Below are 8026 nucleotides of genomic sequence, written 5' to 3'. Positions count from 1 at the left end.
CTACTCCTCTGTTTTGGTCCTGTAGCTACCACGTTGTAGCAGCGTGAAGTTAAACTACTCCTCTGTTTTGGTCCTGTAGCTACCACGTTGTAGCAGCGTGAGGTTAAACTACTCCTCTGTTTTGGTCCTGTAGCTACCACGTTGTAGCAGCGTGAAGCGTGAGGTTAAACTACTCCTCTGTTTTGGTCCTGTAGCTACCACGTTGTAGCAGCGTGAAGCGCGAGGTTAAACTACTCCTCTGTTTTGGTCCTGTAGCTACCACGTTGTAGCAGCGTGAGGTTAAACTACTCCTCTGTTTTGGTCCTGTAGCTACCACGTTGTAGCAGCGTGAAGCACGAGGTTAAACTACTCCTCTGTTTTGGTCCTGTAGCTACCACGTTGTAGCAGCGTGAAGCGCGAGGTTAAACTACTCCTCTGTTTTGGTCCTGTAGCTACCACGTTGTAGCAGCGTGAAGCACGAGGTTAAACTACTCCTCTGTTTTGGTCCTGTAGCTACCACGTTGTAGCAGCGTGAAGCGCGAGGTTAAACTACTCCTCTGTTTTGGTCCTGTAGCTACCACGTTGTAGCAGCGTGAAGCGCGAGGTTAAACTACTCCTCTGTTTTGGTCCTGTAGCTACCACGTTGTAGCAGCGTGAAGCGCGAGGTTAAACTACTCCTCTGTTTTGGTCCTGTAGCTACCACGTTGTAGCAGCGTGAAGCGCAGGGTTAAACTACTCCTCTGTTTTGGTCCTGTAGCTACCACGTTGTAGCAGCGTGAGCGTTTAAACTACTCCTCTGTTTTGGTCCTGTAGCTACCACGTTGTAGCAGCGTGAAGCGTGAGTTAAACTACTCCTCTGTTTTGGTCCTGTAGCTACCACGTTGTAGCAGCGTGAAGCGTGAGTTAAACTACTCCTCTGTTTTGGTCCTGTAGCTACCACGTTGTAGCAGCGTGAGCGTGAGGTTAAACTACTCCTCTGTTTTGGTCCTGTAGCTACCACGTTGTAGCAGCGTGAAGCGTGAGGTTAAACTACTCCTCTGTTTTGGTCCTGTAGCTACCACGTTGTAGCAGCGTGAAGCGTGAGGTTAAACTACTCCTCTGTTTTGGTCCTGTAGCTACCACGTTGTAGCAGCGTGAAGCGTGAGGTTAAACGAGGTTAAACTAAGCTCCTCTGTTTTGGTCCTGTAGCTACCACGTTGTAGCAGCGTGAAGCACGAGGTTAAACTACTCCTCTGTTTTGGTCCTGTAGCTACCACGTTGTAGCAGCGTGAAGCGGTTAAACTACTCCTCTGTTTTGGTCCTGTAGCTACCACGTTGTAGCAGCGTGAAGCGCGGGGTTAAACTACTCCTCTGTTTTGGTCCTGTAGCTACCACGTTGTAGCAGCGTGAAGCGTGAGGTTAAACTACTCCTCTGTTTTGGTCCTGTAGCTACCACGTTGTAGCAGCGTGAAGCGTGAGGTTAAACTACTCCTCTGTTTTGGTCCTGTAGCTACCACGTTGTAGCAGCGTGAGGTTAAACTACTCCTCTGTTTTGGTCCTGTAGCTACCACGTTGTAGCAGCGTGAGGTTAAACTACTCCTCTGTTTTGGTCCTGTAGCTACCACGTTGTAGCAGCGTGAGGTTAAACTACTCCTCTGTTTTGGCCCTGTAGCTACCACGTTGTAGCAGCGTGAGGTTAAACTACTCCTCTGTTTTGGTCCTGTAGCTACCACGTTGTAGCAGCGTGAAGCGCGAGGGTTAAACTACTCCTCTGTTTTGGTCCTGTAGCTACCACGTTGTAGCAGCGTGAAGCGCGAGGTTAAACTACTCCGCTGTTTTGGCCCTGTAGCTACCACGTTGTAGCAGCGTGAGCGTGAGGTTAAACTACTCCTCTGTTTTGGTCCTGTAGCTACCACATTGTAGCAGTGAGGTTAAACTACTCCTCTGTTTTGGTCCTGTAGCTACCACGTTGTAGCAGCGTGAGGTTAAACTACTCCTCTGTTTTGGCCCTGTAGCTACCACGTTGTAGCAGCGTGAAGCGTGAGGTTAAACTACTCCTCTGTTTTGGCCCTGTAGCTACCACGTTGTAGCAGCGTGAAGCGTGAGGTTAAACTACTCCTCTGTTTTGGTCCTGTAGCTACCACGTTGTAGCAGCGTGAAGCGTGAGGTTAAACTACTCCTCTGTTTTGGTCCTGTAGCTACCACGTTGTAGCAGCGTGAAGCGCAGGGTTAAACTACTCCTCTGTTTTGGCCCTGTAGCTACCATGTTGTAGCAGCGTGAGGTTAAACTACTCCTCTGTTTTGGCCCTGTAGCTACCACGTTGTAGCAGCGTGAAGCGTAGGGTTAAACTACTCCTCTGTTTTGGTCCTGTAGCTACCACGTTGTAGCAGCGTGAAGCGTAGGGTTAAACTACTCCTCTGTTTTGGTCCTGTAGCTACCACGTTGTAGCAGCGTGAAGCACGAGGTTAAACTACTCCTCTGTTTTGGCCCTGTAGCTACCACGTTGTAGCAGCGTGAAGCGTGAGGTTAAACTACTCCTCTGTTTTGGTCCTGTAGCTACCATGTTGTAGCAGCGTGAAGCACGAGGTTAAACTACTCCTCTGTTTTGGCCCTGTAGCTACCACGTTGTTTGAGGTTAAACTACTCCTCTGTTTTGGCCCTGTAGCTACCACGTTGTAGCAGCGTGAAGCGTGAGGTTAAACTACTCTGTTTTGGCCCTGTAGCTACCACGTTGTAGCAGCGTGAGGTTAAACTACTCCTCTGTTTTGGTCCTGTAGCTACCACGTTGTAGCAGCGTGAGGTTAAACTACTCCTCTGTTTTGGCCCTGTAGCTACCACGTTGTAGCAGCGTGAAGCGCGAGGTTAAACTACTCCTCTGTTTTGGTCCTGTAGCTACCACGTTGTAGCAGCGTGAGGTTAAACTACTCCTCTGTTTTGGTCCTGTAGCTACCACGTTGTAGCAGCGTGAAGCGCGAGGTTAAACTACTCCTCTGTTTTGGTCCTGTAGCTACCACGTTGTAGCAGCGTGAAGCGCGAGGTTAAACTACTCCTCTGTTTTGGTCCTGTAGCTACCACGTTGTAGCAGCGTGAGGTTAAACTACTCCTCTGTTTTGGTCCTGTAGCTACCACGTTGTAGCAGCGTGAAGCGCACCCATGCACATGCTTTGTGTGACTGTATCTCACTCATCTCTATATCTTCGTTGCAACGTCATCTCGAGGAGTCTACTTTTAATTCCATCGTATCGTCAGCGGACGGTCTCCCAGTTGGGTCAGTACTCTGTCAGTACATGTCTGTATGGTGCTGTGTTTTATGTTGGAATAATGCTTCCAGGAGACTGGACCTTGACAGCGTACTGCATCTGAGAACCCTCCCTTTGTGATATTACTGAAACATAACCAACTGCCATATCTACTTAAAAGTTATATATTTTACAATTTCAACAGAGCAAAACATTGTATTTTCAGATGTGTCAAATAAATTAACTTTTTTTTTTTTTTTCAACTTGTACTTATCTCAGGTCATATTTATCATATCCAGAGTGTGTAAAAAAAAATGTGACTTAATTTATTTCACAGAAGGGTACATTTGTTTATTTAAACAAATCATATTTCAAAGGTGTAAATGTCTCCCCTCCCATATTAGTCAATAGAAACAACCATTTGACTTAGTTCATTAAATGTCAGTAGTTACAGTGCCTTCAGGAAGCATCACAACCCTCAACTGTTCACACATTTTGTTGTTACAGCATTCATTTTTTTTTGATTTTATCACTGGCCAGCACATAACACCCCATGTCAAAGTTGAATTGTTTATTTTTACAAATGAACTAAAAATTAAAAGCTGAAATGTGTAGAGTCAATCTTAATTCAACCCCTTTATGGCAAGCCTACCAAGACGGTGGCCAAGTTACAATTTTAACTTAAATCTATGGCAATACCTGAAAACGGTGGTCTAGAAATGATTAACAACCAATTTGACAGAGCTTGAAGAATTTAGAAAATAATGTGCAGATGTTGCACTATCCAGGTGTGGAAAGTGCTTATGACTTACCCAGAAACACTCACACCTGTAATCACTGTCAAAGGTGCTTCTACAAAATAGTGACTTGGGTGTGAAAACTCATGTCAATTATATTTATATATATTTCATTTAAGTAAATTTGAAAATGTGTTTTCACTTTTATTATGGGGTATTTGTGTCTAGATGGGTGAGGGGAAAAACAGATCTATATAATCCAGGCTATAACAAAACATGTAGAATAAGTCCATGGGTATAAATACTTTCTGAAGACACTATAACAATCATATAAAACAACATGTAAAGTTTTGGTCCCAGGTTTCATGAGCTGAAATAAAAGATCCCAGAAATGTTCCATGTGCACAAAACATTTCTGAAATGATGTGCACATCAGTTAACATCCCTGTCAGTGAGCATTTCTCCTTTTGCCAATTTAATCCATCCATCTGACAGGAGTGGCATATCAAGAAGCTCATTAAACAGCATGATCACTACACAGGTGCACCTTGTGTTTGAGGTTTGCGGGAGAGTGCAATTGGCATGCAGCTGCTTTCATTTTAGAGAATTTGTCAGTACGTTGAACCGGCCTCATAACCGCGGCCCACGTGTAACCACACCGTCCCAGGACCTCCACATCCGGCTTCTTCACCTGCGGGATCGTCAGAGACCAGCCACCTCCACATCCGGCTTCTTCACCTGCAGGATCGAACAGCTGATGAAACTGTAGGTTTGCACAACTGAATCATTTCTGCACAAACTGTCAGAAACCGTCTCGTGGAAGCTCATCTGCCTGCTCGTCCTCCTCAGTCAACCTCATTGCAGTTTGGTGTCGTGACTGACTTTAGTGGGCAAATGCTCACCTTCTATGGCCACTGACACACTGGAGAAGTGTGCTCTTCAGGATGAATCCCGTTTCAACTGTACCGGGCAGATGGCAGGTGGCGTCGTGTGGGCGAGCGGTTTGCTGATGTCAACGTTGTGAACAGAGTGCCCCATGGTGGCGGTGGGGTTATGGTATTATGGGCAGGCATATGTTACGGACAACTAACACAATTGCATTTTATCGATGGCAATTTGAATGCACAGAGATACATGTGACGAGATCCTGAGTCCCATTGTTGTGCCATTCATCTGCCGCAATCACCTCGTTTCAGCATGATAATGCACGGCCCCATGTACACAATTCCTGGAAGCTGAAAATGTCCCAGTTCTTCCATGGCCTGCATACTCACCAGACATGTCACCCATTGAGCATGTTTGGAATGCTCTGTATCAACGTGTAGGACGGTGTGTTCCAGTTCCCGCCAATATCCAGGAACGTCACACAGCTATAGATTAGGTCCTAATTAATTTATTTCAATTGAACGATTTCCTTATATGAACTAACTCGGTAAAATCTTTGAAATGATTGTTTATATTTTTGTTAAGTGTAGCTTTGCTGGAGGCCATTTTCCCTGAAAAGCATAATTGATGTTTGGTCCATACAGTAAGTACCATGTTACTAGACCCCCTGTTTTCCTCAAACTATTCTCTACTTTTCTAAAGCCAGTAGAGTCGACCAACTGTCCAATCATTGCCATTTTTAAATTTAAATGTACTGTAGGTCATTTAGCCAACACTTATCTAGAGTGACCTGAATATATGGCGAGGTAAACACGAGTAAAACAGAAAGGAAAATCCTACCACTGCTGCTCAGGCTCCCAGGTGATTTATAACGTTGTGACCCTGGGAACAGTGGTGAGCAGCGTTTTCCAGGAGTTTTCCCTACAACTCCAGGACCCGCGGAAAGCACCAGGATGTCTGTATGTTCTCCAGCTGTTGTAGATGGGAAACATCAGTATAATAATAATGGTGTAAAGTTGAATTGAATGACTGTCCTTGTAACTTGCCACGCAGGAGAAAAGATCCATGAAAGAAGGTAAACAAAGAACGGTGGACTAAAGCTCTATTCAGTCTACATCACTGAAGAGTTACAGATTGCACAGTAGAATTGAAGGAAATTTTCGATTTAAGCCAACACTTTCTTGTGTCGTCTTAATACTGATCCTGTAAGGTCTTAATACTGATCCTGTAGAGTCTTAATATTGATCCTGTAGAGTCTTAATACTGATCCTGTAAGGTTATAGTCTTAACACTGATCCTGTAGAGTCTTAATACTGATCCTGTAGAGTCTTAATACTGATCCTGTAAGGTTATAGTCTTAACACTGTTCCTGTAGAGTCTTAATACTGATCCTGTAGAGTCTTAATATTGATCCTGTAGAGTCTTAATACTGATCCTGTAGAGTCTTAATACTGATCCTGTAGAGTCTTAATACTGATCCTGTAGAGTCTTAATACTGATCCTGTAGAGTCTTAATACTGATCCTGTAGGGTCTTAATACTGATCCTGTAGGGTCTTAATACTGATCCTGTAGAGTCTTAATACTGATCCTGTAGAGTCTTAATACTGATCCTGTAGAGTCTTAATACTGATCCTGTAGAGTCTTAATATTGATCCTGTAGAGTCTTAATACTGATCCTGTAAGGTTATAGTCTTAACACTGATCCTGTAGAGTCTTAATACTGATCCTCTTAATATTGTCCTGTAGAGTCTTAATACTGATCCTGTAGAGTCTTAATACTGATCCTGTAGAGTCTTAATACTGATCCTGTAGAGTCTTAATACTGATCCTGTAGGGTCTTAATACTGATCCTGTAGGGTCTTAATACTGATCCTGTAAGGTCTTAATACTGATCCTGTAAGGTCTTAATACTGATCCTGTAAGGTCTTAATACTGATCCTGTAGAGTCTTAATACTGATCCTGTAGAGTCTTAATACTGATCCTGTAGAGTCTTAATACTGATCCTGTAGAGTCTTAATACTGATCCTGTAAAGTCTTAATACTGATCCTGTAAGGTTATAGTCTTAACACTGATCCTGTAGAGTCTTAATACTGATCCTGTAGAGTCTTAATACTGATCCTGTCTTAAGGTTATAGTCTTAACACTGATCCTGTAGAGTCTTAGAGTCTTAATACTGATCCTGTAGAGTCTTAATACTGATCCTGTAGAGTCTTAATACTGATCCTGTAGAGTCTTAATACTGATCCTGTAGAGTCTTAATACTGATCCTGTAGAGTCTTACTGATCCTGTAAGGTTAGTCTTAATACTGATCCTGTAAGGTTAGACTTAATACTGATCCTGATCCTGTAGGGTCTTAATACTGATCCTGTAAGGTTAGTCTTAATACTGATCCTGTAAGGTTAGTCTTAATACTGATCATGTAAGGTTAGTCTTAATACTGATCCTGTAAGGTTAGACTTAATACTGATCCAATACTGATCCTGTAAGGTCTTAATACTGATCCTGTAAGGTTAGTCTTAATACTGATCCTGTAAGGTTAGTCTTAATACTGATCCTGTAAGGTTAGACTTAATACTGATCCAATACTGATCCTGTAAGGTTAGTCTTAATACTGATCCTGTAAGGTTAGTCTTAATACTGATCCTGTAAGGTTAGACTTAATACTGATCCTGTAAGGTCTTAATACTGATCCTGTAAGGTTATAGTCTTAACACTGATCCTGTAAGGTTATAGTCTTAATACTGATCCTGTAAGGTTAGTCTTAATACTGATCCTGTAAGGTTAGTCTTAATACTGATCCTGTAAGTTAGTCTTAATACTGATCCTGTAAGGTTAGTCTTAATACTGATCCTGTAAGGTTAGTCTTAATACTGATCCTGTAAGGTTAGTCTTAATACTGATCCTGTAAGGTTATAGTCTTAATACTGATCCTGTAGAGTCTTAATACTGATCCTGTAGAGTCTTAATACTGATCCTGTAAGGTTATATCACTCCTATTGGCCATGACAATGTCATCCGGTAATAGTGCCTTCAGAAAGACTTCACGTTGTTACAGCCTGATTACTTTGAGATTTTGTGTCACTGATCTACATACAATACCCCATAATGTCACAGTGGAATTGTTTACAAAGGAATTAAAAATGGAAAACTGGTTACGGTAAGCCTAAATAAGTTCAGGAGTAAAATCACAAGTTGCATGGAC

General features: G+C 42.9%; 1 long non-coding RNA gene across 45 annotated transcripts; it reads left to right on the top strand.

Moving 5' to 3' along the window:
• LOC127926948 (uncharacterized) lies at positions 1–4331 on the top strand. 45 transcript variants are annotated; one of them, XR_008125643.1, is made up of 8 exons: positions 1–224; positions 340–400; positions 462–705; positions 942–1124; positions 1377–1653; positions 1889–2545; positions 2594–2654; positions 2706–4331. It is a non-coding gene; the product is annotated as an uncharacterized LOC127926948 (long non-coding RNA). The 45 variants fall into 45 exon arrangements; XR_008125627.1 differs by lacking the exon at positions 340–400 and adding an exon at positions 279–339 and having other exon boundaries at positions 401–705; XR_008125619.1 differs by having other exon boundaries at positions 1–705; positions 2706–2820; positions 2936–2996; positions 3051–4331.
• The last annotated feature ends 3695 nt before the right edge of the window (positions 4332–8026 follow it).

The sequence above is a fragment of the Oncorhynchus keta genome, unplaced genomic scaffold (genome assembly GCF_023373465.1).
Source record: "Oncorhynchus keta strain PuntledgeMale-10-30-2019 unplaced genomic scaffold, Oket_V2 Un_contig_8718_pilon_pilon, whole genome shotgun sequence".
NCBI lineage: Eukaryota > Metazoa > Chordata > Actinopteri > Salmoniformes > Salmonidae > Oncorhynchus > Oncorhynchus keta.
Note: the sequence above shows the minus strand (reverse complement) of the source record. Positions and strands in the feature narration are given on the sequence as shown.